This window comes from Euprymna scolopes, chromosome 28, assembly GCF_053919585.1.
Source record: "Euprymna scolopes isolate OS-2025 chromosome 28, ASM5391958v1, whole genome shotgun sequence".
NCBI lineage: Eukaryota > Metazoa > Mollusca > Cephalopoda > Sepiida > Sepiolidae > Euprymna > Euprymna scolopes.
The window spans coordinates 86,064,313-86,079,775 of NC_136509.1; positions in this window are offsets into that span (position 1 = coordinate 86,064,313).

The window sequence follows — 15,463 nt, forward strand, 5'->3', positions numbered from 1 at the left end:
TTTTAATGCATCTAAAACCAAGCTTCTATCTTTACATCATCAATGTTCTGATCCCCATCTGGCATCAATTGAAATGGATGGCTCTCGTCTTGGGGAGGCTCCATGTTTTAACAAGCTCGTGGGCTTGGCCTTTATTCCTGATCTAAAATGTAACACGTACATCAAATCTGTTGCCAAGGTCGCTGGAAAAATGGTGGGATCCTTCTACCGCTCCAGTAGATATCTCACTGGTGATGCGATTCTCTATCTATATAAAAGCCAAGTACATATATACATACCTTTATGTATGTATATATAATATATATATATATATATATATATATATATATATATATTCTTAGTATTATCTCACACAACTTATAGTTCGTTATACTTATATGTATATATATATATATGTCTGTGTGTGCATGTATATATATTAGTATCCATATATACATGCATATATATAAGTATGCATAAATGGTATGTATGTTTGTATATATATACATGTATATATATATATATACATGTATATATATTAGTTTAACGCTGTCGTCAACTACTTAGTGTTCGTTATCCCTACACTATCATAACTAATACGCCCTTTATAATTATAAATATTATTGTTGCTATTGGCAAAGTTCCTGCTATTATTTTTCTCCTAACCATTGTGATTAAGCCCTTTTTTTCTCTACTTTTTCAATTGGTTGATGATATGCTTGTCATGAGTTGGATATATATTGCTTCGAGTCAGTCGGCGTCTTCATCCGTTTGATGTTGGCAACGTCAAATCAACCACACGGATATATAATTAGTTTACAATGGCCCGTCGACGGAGGGAGGGTTATCGTGTTCGCAAACAAAATGTTTGATAAATTGAGACAAAGGCTGGAAAGGGTTTCTGAAAAAAAAATATCCCTTGGAAATGAGATGAGGATTGGATGAGTTATACGGAGATTGAAAAGCGATGGTGGTGTGCAGCGTGTGACGGGGAAAATTTGAAAATATGAGGTTAGAAAAGAAGGAGAGGATTGCCAGTTCAATATGAATAATGGCGGGAAGCGTATACAGGAAAGGTTGGTTGGTTGGTTGTTGGGTGTTTTTTTTACGGCATATCAACCCTTTCCGGGTTATTTAATGCCGAATCTAAGGATTTAAGAAAAAAAAATTTAATAGAATATATTTGTTGTTTTCAAGTCGGTTTTTGTTTAACCCATAGTTGGAACCCTAACAGGTACTACCACTCCGGGTCAGAGTGGACCTGGGAGCAATGGTAATTAAAGGGTGGCTCACATTCCCCAAAGCCCACAAGCTGGGGCCTCACCACTGGATACAGGAAATGAAAGAAAGAACATCTATAGGTAGACAAAGAAGAAGAAGAAGAAGAAGAAGAAGAAGAAGAAGATTGATTCAAGAAAAAAGAAAGGGAAACCATGATGAAAAAAAGAAAAAGAAAGATGCTCTTGATTTAGAAAGGAGGTAGTCGTATAAGCGAATAAACGACCAAAACTTATGAGTTTCAGAATAAAGGTGGAATTGGATGTTTCCATGTGCATAACGGCTTGAAACATATAAAAAAGAATTCTGGTCCTTCGGGCCAGGATCCAAGTGTAGTATCTGTTCTAAAAATTGGGTGCTAAGTAGGACGTCCCGAAGTAAGAACGGGCGAATGCGATGGAAGAAGAAGATTCTAGCAAAGAGAAACTTTTGTTTACTTCTACAGTGATAAGGATGACCAACAACCCCCCTCTTCCCCCCTTTTGAATTGGCCTTCTGCCTAAGTTTTTTGTTCTTGTTTATTTTTCCTGAATAAAAGATTTAATATCTCAAAGTGTAGTATCTGTTCTGGTACTGCCGTTCACTATTTTCACTTCACTTTTTGATCTCGGTTAGTGGAAGAGAATTTCTTCAGGACTGATATATTTTTTATTTTTGTTACTAACTAGAGTGCCCCTTCTGGGGGAGCTGGTCCCCCCACATATAAAAAACAACCTTGCGTCTTACTCTGCCCTCGTGAGGAGGCGAGTAAACATAAAAGGCTTGAAATATATCAAAAGAGGGCAAAGAAGAAAGAGGTATATTCAAATAAGAACGAGAAGAAGATGTTGAGAAATAGAAAAGGAAGAGGAGGAAAACGAAGACACTAAAGTGATGAAAATAAACAGAAAAAGCCGAGGAAGAAAGAGAAGTAGGAAGGGAAGAAGTAGAAAAGGGTGAAAGAAGAAGTAGTCCTAGTCAAAAAGAGTGAGGAGTAAACGAATATGAAGGAACTGAAGTAGAGGAAAAATGGTAAAAAAAAAAAAAAAAATCAGAGAAAAAGCAAATGCAAAGAACAATAAGAAGAATGGACGAAAAGAGGATTAGAAGGAAATAGGATAAAATGAAACAGAAAAAAGGGGAAAAAGAGAGCAAGACATAAAACACGAAGAAGAAGATGAAGAAGGAGGAGGAGGAGAAGAAGAAGAAGAAGAAGATGAAGAAAAAGAAGAAGATGAAGAAAAGGCCGAGTCTAGCGAAAACAAAGACGAGATAGAATTAACCGTTACTAAACGCGGAAGAAGAAGAAGAAGAAAAGAAGAAGAAGAAAAGAAGAAGAAGGAAAAGAAAATGAAGAAGAAAAAGAAGACGAGTCCGGGACTAGCGAAAACAAAGAAGAGATAGAACGAACATTACTACGTTTCATCACACTGACAAAACACGGAAGAAGAAGAAGAAGAAAAAAAGAAAAAGAAGAAAAGAAGAAGAAGAAGAAGAAGAAGAAAAGAAGAAGAAGAAGTCACTGAATGTAAAGAAATAAAGTGCGAGGAAAAAGAAGTGTTCATAGGTGAAAAAAAATCTAAGGTCGAGAGGCAGAAGCATAAAAAAGGAAAAAAGGGAGTAGTCGTAAATGAAGAAAAGGAAAAAAAAACAATATGCGGCTAAATAAGACAAAGCGACGAAAGTTGATGATGAAGATAAAAAGATGATGATGAATATAAAAAGTTGATGATGAGGATAAAAATTCAAAAAGAGAATATAACAACAAAACCATTTCAGAAAAAAAAAGAGAGGAACAAGGTAAAAAGTGATAAAAGTCAAAATAAAAGAGAGAAAAAAAAGAGATAAGTAAGAAAAAATATAAAACGACAATGATAAAAGAATGGCACTTCTGAATTATACGAACGGCGGCCATTTTTTTGGTGCGTTTCACTAAACTGTCGCCAGGTGGCACTTCTCGGTCAAAGAACAGGAGACGATAACTCGTACTTTTTGGCTAATTCTTCAGAAACTTTACCTTAAAATGGATGAAAATGTCCTAAATATGCGCAATATTATATTGTTGACATCGGACACACGGGAAACAATTGACTTTTTACAAGCTAATAGATTGTTGTCGGTCACGAAGCAGTGTCAATGTGGACAAATCATGGCATTGAAAACCAGCAATAATAGTAGTAACGGATTTTGCTGGAAATGTTTTAATTCGAAAAAAGTTATATTTAAATTATTAAATTGTTATTAGCCTTTTAATGTTACTTTGTTTCAAAACAATGTTTCATTTCAATTACTGATTTGTTCGAAAAAATAAAACAATTTTACTTTATAGAAATCCGATGTTGCTTTAATTACAAACTTGTTTTATTAAAATTACATTTTCTTATGTAGACTTTTTAATAAATGTTTTTACAATTATATGTTGATACATTTTTTGTATGTTTGGTTTTCAAATATTTTTTTTTTTTGTTCAGGAAAAAATATTGTTTGTTATTTATTTGCAGTGTTATTTGATCAAGAGGAATTTTGTGTTATCGGTCCCTACTAAGGCCGCCGTCCGTAAACTCGAAAGTCCAAAAAGAATAAATAAAACAAAAATACGAAATGAGACAAAACAAAAAAAAAATAGGGGGGAAAAAGAAGCAACGACAAAAGCAGAAGAGGCAACTAACAAGAAAAAGAACGTATAAGCGGAAAAGAGGGCGTAGCAAGAAGAAGAAGAAGAAGAAGAAGAAGAAGAAGAAGAAGAAGAAGAAGAAGAAGAAGAAGAAAAAGAAGAAGAAGAAGAAGAAGAAGAAAAAGAAAAAGAAGAAGAAGAAGAAGAAGAAAAAGAAGAAGAAGAAGAAAAAGAAGAAGAGGAAAAGTCAGAGTCTAGCGAAAACAAAGAAGAGATACAAACGTGTTTTATTAAAATTACATGGAAACGACGAAGAAAAATAATAAGTAAAAAAGAATAAAAAAAAACACAAACATAGACTCCTACTAGGTGCACTAGTTTACATAATAAATATATGCATATATTTATTTTATTAATATTCATTCATTTATTTAGTTATTAATATATGCATACGTCAGTGCACTCGTGTGTACGTACGAACATTTATATATGTATGTACTAGTGATAGGACGATTCAAATACTTTTTTAATTCTGATAAAATTACCAATTCTGTTCTAAATTTCCAATTCCGATGCAATTATCGATTAAAAGTCTGATGAATTACCGGGTTGTGGATACGATTCGGTAACCGAAACAGTGTAACTAAACAGATAAAACGGTAATAAAAATATATGTTTTGCTTTGCAATAGTATTGAGCACTTTCTTCAGGGTTTTACGAATAAACATTTTTTCTTATATATATATATATATATATATATATATATATATATATATATATATATATATATATAGACAACCGGTCGGGAGATTCGAACCCGGCCACAAAGCCATCTCCGACTCCATTAACAAAGACCAATTTACACGGCAAATATTAACGGTGAGAGATATCATTGAAATTTACATTTATATAAATGTCTAGGCAGCGAGAATGATGTTATGATTATAACACCATGATCTGCGAATGCGAGCTTAAATAACTCACTTTTATTTTTACTAGGTGAACTCAACAATAAGAACCTATTATTTTTATTATAATATGTATAATAATAAATAATTACGTTGATGATGTTTTAGTTTGCTTGAAGCATTGCACATAGGGTGACAGGAGTTGTGCCTGAACAATATTACTATGCTGTTGGAAAATACCGTGGGCACGAGTCAGTGTACTATAAAGAATGACAATATTGAAGAAATTTTAATAATTTTCAATTATATATTTATTTACCATCATAATGTGTCGTACAGGATGGTAGATGGTATATTTCACATTTTCGAGAATAAAATCTCTTCATCAGCGGAAGGAAAAGAAATGTGTATAACTGTAAGAGCCAGGCTTTTTCTTTGTTTATATTTATTTTCATTTGCATTGATTACCGGAAGTTAGACCTGAGCGACAGTAGATCTGCCAAATTAATTTCCAAAAGCCAACCTAGTAATTTCTACGATGCAACTCGGTACATAGAGCACCTAGCCTTCCGAAATGGTCACACAAGTGGTATTATATATATATATATATATATATATATATATATATATATATATATATATATATATACTAGCAGACTGTCCGGCATTGCCCGGTCGTAGAGTACGCTTAAATACGATATTTTGACTGATGCAAATTTTGTATTTATTATTATTTCATATTGCATCCTATAGATGGGAATGATTCAAAATAAGTTTATAAATTCTAGTGGGCCACCATCGACAATCGAAATCAAAACGTTTAGCTCACAATTTACTTTTTCCTTTGGCATTAAAGCATGGACAAATAGCTATTAGGTTACGCATGCATATTCGTAGTGCCGCCGTTCGACTTTCACTTGACAAATCCATTCTTTTATTTTTCACGATTTTCCCCGTCTAAACCCAAATAAAAAGTTTCTCATACGGTTGAATACCTATATATTGAGTTTCATGTCTGTAGACCAAAAAAACTGACAGAAAAGTTTGCTAGGCAAAAGGTTTTAAACAAATATATATATATACGCATACATAAATATATATATAGAAATAAGTTTGTGTTTACTATATGCTTTTTTTACGCAAATATTACGCAAGTATAAATCATGTAGAATATCTGCATGAATATAATTACACGTAATAGTAAACTAAAGATGATTATCCGGAAAACCGGAAAAATAGGAAATTAATTTAAATGAATGTTTAAAAAATATGCAAATTAGCTAACTCTTTTGCGGATAAATGCAATTCCACAAATCATATATAACAACGTTGTATTTTCTTTTTAAATAAACAGAAAAAAACGTTTTTTAATATGAATATCAATACACACACAAACAAATATTATAGGAACTGATATATATATATATATATATATATATATATATATATATATATATATATATATATGTATATATATATGACTGTGGGTGTCTGTGGGTGTACATTTCCCTACCAAACTACTCTGTCAATTTTCAGTCTACGGATTCGATATTTGACATAGAGGTTATTGAGATTTGTAAAAACTCTTTTTAATTGAGTTTCAGACAGATATTTTACTGTCAAATGGTCAAATTTCAACGATTTGACCTTGGAAGGCTCCACCAAACTTCTCCGCCACTTTTGGGTCTAAGCACTTGAAATTTTGATATAGGTTGGTTGGGTATAGATCAAACTTTATAATACGGTTTGAGCCCAAAAGAATAAATGTTAAGGAGTCATAATTGGGGTCAAAGTTTAAAAATAATGTGACACATGCGGTCTCTACTCAAATAAATCAGCCAATTTTTGGGGGTCTAAACATTTGAAATATGACATTAAGTGTATTCAGCTTATTAATCAGTTTTTCGTCGAAAACTTTGCTTCCAAGCGTCGAAATTCGAAAGATTTAACCTCTGCTGTTTCTAGCAAACTATTAAGCAACTTTTGTGTCTAAACATTTGAAGTTAAACATAAAGGGTATTCAGACAAGCAGCAAGCTTTTTAATCAGTTTTATGGCGAAATTTTTTCAACTAAAAGGTCACATTTGAAAGAGTTGATCTATGCAGACTCTACTAAACTCCTCCGCCAATTATGAGTCTAAACCCTTGAAATTTTAGATGTTGGTTACCTGGACATGATGTGTGCTACCTGAAGAGCTAGAACACACACACACATGCACGCACCCCCATATATATATATATATATATATATATATATATATATATATATATATATATATGTATATATATATATATATAACTACTTCATTTACTCACATAAATTTTATATACGTAAGTATAGATTTATGCGTAAACCTTAAGTATTTACTTCAAAAGTGCTCAATATGTAGGTAGAGCTAGTTAGTAATTTATAAAATATATATGGCGATTAAGCTACACTGAATATTCTGCGTTTCATCCACTATAGGATTCATAAGCCTGACGAATCCTATAGTGGATGAAACGCAGAATATTTAGTGTAGATTAATCGCCATATATATTTTATAAATTACTATATATATATATATATATATATATATATATATATATATATATATATATATATATATTATTGCTCCTTCTCATAACGTGTCTTGGTGAGCATCTGACATTTTTTCTAGACATTTAATATTTTGATATTATTAAGTACCAAGTATTTCCTTCGTTTTTTTAAAATGATTTTGCTTTTGAGAGAAAATCACGTTAAACATGTTTAACTTCTTTTACTAGTCCTTGGAATTTCCTCACTCCTTGTTTTCCTAATTTCTAATATACAAAAATGTAAATATATTTGAACGGACATTTCGTGCATAACATTTCACTTCGGATATGACTTCTAGTTCAGCGAAGCCTCTTACATAACATGCTTTGATTGAGGTAAATTAATTTTTTATTAAAATACGATAAAAGCTAAAGACAGAGACGAATCACGAAAAAGAAGGAAGATGGTAAGCAAATAAATAAAATAAGAAGGTCAAGAAGTAATAGTAGAAAAAGAAAAAGAATAGGGACGCTAGTGAAAGAGAAGATACAGAGGAATGCGAGGGAAAGAAGAAGAAGAGAAAAAGAAGACGAAGAAGAAGAAGAAGAAGAAGAAGAAGAAGAAGAAGAAGAAGAAACGAGAAGAGAACTAAGCGAGAGAACAGAAAGAACAAAGGTAAGAAGGGAAGAAAGTAAGGAAAGGTGAAGAAGAAGAAGAAGAAGAAGAAGAAGAAGAAAGTGATGGCCGCCGTCAAAAGTCATTTTTGAATTTGCTTCAGGTTCGCACGTAGCTGAAGGCGATTTTAAAGTGAATGGTTTGTTGAGCTGACTTGGCCAGCTGGTATGTTGATCGACCCCACTTTTGTGCAGGATAAAGTAACGGTGATAAATGTCGCTTCGGGCACTTGGCTTTCACCGTCAGGGAAAAAAGGAAATTTATTTTGGCTTTAGCGCTCAAATAACGGAAAAAAAGGTTAAGGTGGTGGTAATAATAATAATAATAATAATAATAATAATAATAATAATAATAATAATAATAATAATAATAATAATAATAATAATAATAATAATAATAATAATAATAATAATTCATAATTTAAACGAAATGAAGATTGAAAAGGGCCAGTATCTGAGTACCATGCCAAAGAATGGAGACAAAGGAGAGAAAAATGGAGACAAGGAATAGATAGGATATTAATGTTAGAGGGGTGAGGGACGTTTATTGTATCTAACTTGGTATCGTTGTTAAAGATAAAGTTGAAAAAAAAAAACGCAAGACCCTACAATTTACATGACGAATTGAATTCATCTAGATTGCATCACCACCCAAGTCGTCTAAAATTCCTGGATAGTCATTGAATTGTGAACATTAAACCAAAAACTCATTTAAATACGACCACCGAAAACTCGTCTTTCTTCCTCTGTCCATCTATAACATATCCTCTTAGAACATAACATCATTAGCGCACCGGTTTCTGTTAAATAAACGCAGTTAAATATCGTTCAGAATAGCAGTACTAAAATTGGTGGCAATTTGTGAATACCAAGCGCTATATGTGCTCTCCATTAATCTCTACATTGTTTCCAGTCGTCCCTGACTCACCCTAAAAAACCGGAATCAAGATGTGTCGATCCAGAAGAGAAGTGCTTAGAACTTACGCGACCCTGGTTTCACGATTCAGCGCGAGTCATCCACAATCCTTCCAAGATAAATAGTGGGTCATTGCTGTATCGGCAGACAAATACCCATCCATCCATATGTACAATAGCTACTGACGCTAAGTTAACAACAGCATCCATATAGAGATGACCAAGCCCGCTGCGCCATGCGCGGTCACAGTAGAAATAAAAAGGACTCACGTGTACAGACGTATTCGAGAAGAGGATTCGAGAAGAGGATTCGAGATGTATCCGGAACATGTTCAAGACGTGTTCGTGTGGCGTCAGATCCGAGACAAAATGTCAAACTTAACCGAAAAAATTTTAATAAACTCTTTAAATATTTAGAAAAATGCATTGTTGGAAATACGAAATATAAAGGCGTTTTTTTTTAAACTGAAAAACAAGTATCTTCTTTCTGCATGTTTCTTTGAAATAACGACTACAAATCTACCTATCATCAAACAAAACTTCTATATATATTAAAATTAGCAGGCCGCCCGGCATTGCGCGGTCGTAAAATACGCTTATATATATGATATTTTGGTTAATGCAGATTTCGAATTTATTATTATAATTTATTGAACCCAATATACAGTAAAGATTTAAAAAGTTAAAAAAAAGAACATGACTCGTGCGCTAGGTGCGTCAGAAACTTTGTGAAAAATATTGAATAATTCTTTCCACTGTTTTCCAAGCTTATAACTACTCAAAAAATGTAATTCAAACCCTTATTTTTTTTCAATTAAAGGACCAAGGACCAAGGTTTCATTAAAAAAAAAAAACTGATTTGCAAAAAAAAAAAAAAAGGTTTTGAACTTCGGACTTTACACGTAAATTTCTAAAAAAACACTACTTTTTTGTTTTAAATTTGAATATATTATTTATTGATCTTTTATCCTCAATTGTTGATATATAAAACTTGGGTGAGTAAATGAATTATTTACTTTTTAATAGACATTTAAAAATGGAGGGCGTGAATTAATTCGACCCCCTGTCTTTCCAAGCTTATAACTACTCGATAAATGTAATTCAAACCCTAATTTTTTTTTCAATTAGAGCAAGGATCAAGGTTTCATTTAAAAAAAATTAAAAAAAAAAACAACGTGGTAAAAAAAAGGTTTTAAACTTCGGGCCTTACAGGTAAATTTCTATAAAACAATACTTTTTTTTGTTTTAAATTTGAATATATTATTTATTGATCTCTTATCTTCAATTTGTGATATATAAAACTTTGGTGAGTAAATTAATTATTTACTTTTTAATGGACATTTCAAAACGGGGGGGGGGCGTGAATAAAAAACGTTTGTCTAAAATATTATAATCGGTTTATTTGAAAGAGCATAATATTTCAAATTGACCCTGAAAATATCGTAAAAATAGAATCAATAGATAGATTTTGATAGATTTTTGAAGATTAAAAATTGAAAAATACTGAACTCGTAAAATTCAATTAATTCCATTACTGTTTTTTTAATAAAATATATTATTTTTATTACTTTTATAAATCTTTAATAGATTATTTTGGTAGTATGATCTATAAAGAAAATAAAAAACCCACTTTTAAAAGAGAAATTACGAGATTTTTATATTTTATTTGCAGTTTCGTGTTAGTGGTGTCAAAAATTCCTACAAAAATTCTGATACACCTACTCGTGCGCCACCACCGGGAATCGAAACGTTTAGCTTACAGTTTATTTTTTCCTTTAACGTTAATGTCTCAGCTATTAAGACATGTTTGTTGCAAGGCTAAAAATTAAAACCTGAACTAATAGCTATTACGTTACGCATGCATATTCGTAATACCGTCGTTACACATTCACCTGGCAAATATCATTTTTTTTAATTTTCACACTTTTGCACGGATTTTCCCCGGCTAAAACCTACATTTAAAATCTTGCATGTGTTCAAATGCCCGATATATTAAGTTCCATATCTGTAGATATCTAAACAAACAGATATACGCATGCACGCACGCACGCCCGCACACACACACACATAAACACACAAACACACACACACACATATATATATATATATATATATATATATATATATATATATATATATATAACTACTTCATTTACTCACATAAAATTAATATACGAAAGTATTAATTTATGCGTAAATTTTAAGTATTTACTTCAAAAGTGCTCAATACGTAGGTAGAGCTAGTTAGTAATTTATAAAATATATATGGCGATTAAGCTACACTGAATATTCTGCGTTTCATCCACTCTAGGATTCCTCAGGCTTATGCGCGAATTCTGTGGTTGTTTATCGTTTTAATATGGTCCTCGTCTATTGAGGATTTAGTTAGCCAATCAGCTTTCCAGTATCCACCGCGCCCCTTCCAATCAGCCAATGGGCATGCATTTTATTGGACAAAGGATCTGTTTTGAAACTAGGTATTTTTTTTTTATTTTTCGTTTGTATATAAATATACATATGTGTACATACATATATGCACATATATATACATATATATATATACATACATATATACATAGATATATGTGTGATCGTTTTTGTATATTCATGTTTATTTAATTTATTTATTTGTTTATTTTCTATTGTTTTTGTTAGTTTTAAATCTTTTTTGTATCGCTATCCTAAAGTAAATTTTATTTTGTGAACACAGTTATTTGCTATTTCTCTTCTACAGTTTAATAGATGTTGGGGTTCTTTAAAGTACAGGATAGCAAATTTTTCATGAAGGCATAATCTACATTGGTCGTCTAGATCCCTACACGTGGTAGCTTGTCTTATTATTTTCCATTCGACTACCGGCGAATGTCCGCTTTCTTTGCGTTCCCAGTATTTATTCGCTAGTGTTGTTTTTATACGGTGTTTTTTTTTTATTGTTGAATGTAATTTTGTGGTCATAGTATCGGGTTTTGAAATCTAAGGAAGTCATGCCTACGTAATATTTCTTGTTATTCGGGGTTTCTTTCGCAAATATTGTTGCCTGATAAACTACGCAACAATATTTGTCGAGCTTTCTCCATGAATAACCTACTCAATTTATACTAGTAACGATTACTACACTAGTACCTTGGATTCAATAACTTGTATCCTCGAGTGACTGTTGGGTCTTGATAAGTGGTTATCGCCCTGATTACCGGTTGAATGCAACATAGTAGTCTTCAAATCCAATGTAAACAAGTTCTTGTTGAGCCGAGCCCCATAAATAATCTACCTAATTTACACGAGTAACGATTATTATTTCTACTACATCAGATTCATTGACCTTTATCCTCGACATGTCTCCCGGCCTTGATAAGTAGTGACACTCAAGTAAAAAGAAGATGTAGATCCACCGATTACAAATTTGCAACCTCATCAGTTACAAATGACGAAGCCTTTCCGATGACTGTGACCACAAATTGAAGTATAAAATAAAATACGCGTCAAGTGCGCTTGAAAGCCAAATCGAAACGCAATATTAGGAAAATAAACAAATATTTTACTTGTTTGAAATTTATAACATAAATATATTTCGAAGCTAAACTCCATCCTCAGTATGTTGTTTTCTTTCTTTTTTTCTTTTCTTCTTTCTTACCATGTTGTAAAGTTGGAGAAGGAAAAGTCGCGCGTTGTATCTAAGCGGTTGTACTTTGAAATGTTGAATGCGTGCGCTTGAAAGGCAAATCACAGAATACAACTGCTGAGATACAACGCACGAAGAAAAGAAAAAAATGAAAGAAACAACATACTGAAGATGGAGTTTAGCTCCGAAATATATTTATGTCATAAAAATATATATATGTTATTAGTTGTTTATCGTCTTAATATTACGTTATGATTTGGCTTTCAAGCGCATTTCATACGTATTTTATTTATTCAAATTAAATAATCTGGTCCTGGATATGACCGTAAACTATATCCAGTGGTGAGGCCCCAGCTTGCGGGCTTTGTGGAGTGTGGTGCCACCCTTTAATTGCCATTGCTCCCAGGTCTACTCTGACCCGGAGTGGTTGTACCTGTTAGGGTCCCAATTATGGGTTAAATAGAAACCAACTTGAAAACAACAAATATATTCTATTAAAAAAATTTTCTTCAGAATCTTTTGGATTCGGCATTAAATAACCTGAAAAGGGTTGATATGCCGTAAAACAAAAACAACCAACCAACCAAATTAAATAATCGTTTCTATATGGAACTCACACCTTTGACAAATTGAAGTAGTTACGCCATCCATTAGACGCTACTTTGAATCTCTGTTCTGGATAAGCATCGCGCTATAAACTTAAAAAAAAAACACAAAAACAAAACAAAACAACAACAAAAATGGATATCTAAGTTTAACTGCATTTCCCAACTTCATACCTATATTAAATGTGGAATTTCTATCTAAACAACATGTAAATCGCAAAAAAAAAGAAAAAAAAAAGAAAAAAAGCGAAATAATTAAATACATCGATTAATATTAAAGGATATATCTCTCTCATATATTTCAGTGACAAAACAAAAACCCAGACCATAACCTCCGTGGCGAAAGTAATTAAGTTAATCATTACAGCCTAACATAATAATAAAAAAAAATCGTGCACCCATGTGAATTATGTTGTTTTCAATTTTAAGCTTAGCTGATTCCACCAAGCTTCGAATGCCTGAACAAAATATAACCACACTTTCCGGTTCATGGAAATAACAGTGTCTGTAATAATCTTTTTTTCATGACTATCAGCCCTACGTCTGTCAACAACAGCTGCCCGTGAAATTGTGATCCTTACAAACTCGGGGACACTCTACACGGCCATGCGCCACAACCCTTCCACTATCTTCAAGGGCTTGGATAATTGGTTTAGCGACCGTCAATATCATCAACATTGGTGTAGTGTAATCGTCGCAAGTCAATAACAGATACCCGTCGGTTCAAACCTCCTCGTAAGCCAAGATGTCCTTAGTCTTGATCTCTCTCGTCCCCTTTCTCTCTGTCTTGTCCCACCTCTCTCTCTCTCTCTTTTTCTCCGCTTTTGTTTCGTTCAGATTAACGTACCGCCGTTGTCTCCACCGTAACAAATTAATATGGTCGATGTCACCGTTGGGGGTGTTATACAAAGGAAGAACAATAAGAATAACGATTAAGGGACCTGACCTTAAAATATTAAGGGAAAAATATAAAAATATAAAGATATTTCTACCGTCGCCTTTGGCCAATCAAGAATCCAACTGCAACGCTTTCTCCCCAACCGCACGAGACGGCAAGGAACCCTGTTGACCCAGCCAATCAGTTTGCTAACGTTTTTTGCTCGGTTGTAAGTTAACACGATCACTTTCAATGGCTGCCTATCCCTTAGGCACCAGCGTCCAGATTTTAACATTCTAATGAGGGGTCGGGCTGACTTTCTCCTGTTGCTGTCGACCACATAGCCGGAATCGAATCAGTGTTTTCATTTTATTGTGCTGGTTTCCATTTCCCGCTGTTGAAAAAAAAAATGATATCACCGGAAGAAAGAGTCTAGCCAGCGGCTACTCCAGTGGGCTACCAGAGAAACTGCACAAGTCAGACGCAACTCAACCCTAAACCAAGCCATAAAAAATAGCGATTCTTGATTCAAAACAAGCTAAATAAATACAAATAAGAATTAAACACACACACACACACACACACACACACACACACACACACACACACACACACACACACACACACACACACACGGAACGATGGCTTTTTACAATCATAGCATTTCAAATTTCTCACTTGACCGCCCTTTTATTTTCATTCATCAATAACCACGCCTTTCTCCTGCCTTGGTTCGCTTTTATATTTCTCTGAGTCTGTCTGTCTCTCTTTCTATTCCACTTTTCTCAGAAACTACTTAACCGATCTGTCTAAAATCTTGTAAACATCTTTATGATGCAGCGAACTAACTATTTATGAGGACCGTTTAATGCGCAGGCATTATATAGGGATTAAGAGGGAGTATTCATCACAATATCACATTTATTCTAAAATTTACTTTGGAAAATACTAGCGTTAGATAATTAACATTGATAAAAGTTAACTAGTTATTATCGATCTATCTGTCTATCTATCGATTTATCTATCTAATCAATGATCTTCTTAAAATAGTTTATATTGGGAGTTATTTATTGTTTATAGAATAAAGAGTAGCAATTAGTTTTTTCTTATGATGATAAATTAGCTAGGTTAAATATAAACAAAATAACCTTGAACTGGACATTTGACACAGGATACCACGTTACGGAGACGTATGTTTTAATGGGTTACGTCACCGGAACTGAAATCAAAAGGTCGAGAAATCAAGAGTCGAATAGCTGGAGTTCGATCACGAGAGTGAACAGATAGGAGAGTTGGAGCTTTGTCACGAGAGTGAACAGACGACCAGGAAGCGAGGCTGGGTAGAACAAGCATGTAGACTAGAAATGCAGACACTCTGAAGACCATTTGAGCAACAAGAATAAATTTATATTTTTAAAATATAAAGTGTTGTTCTGTGGTTTCACAAAAGAAGAAAGAACAGAGGCCTCGATTGGTTATGATTTTGGTCATTTC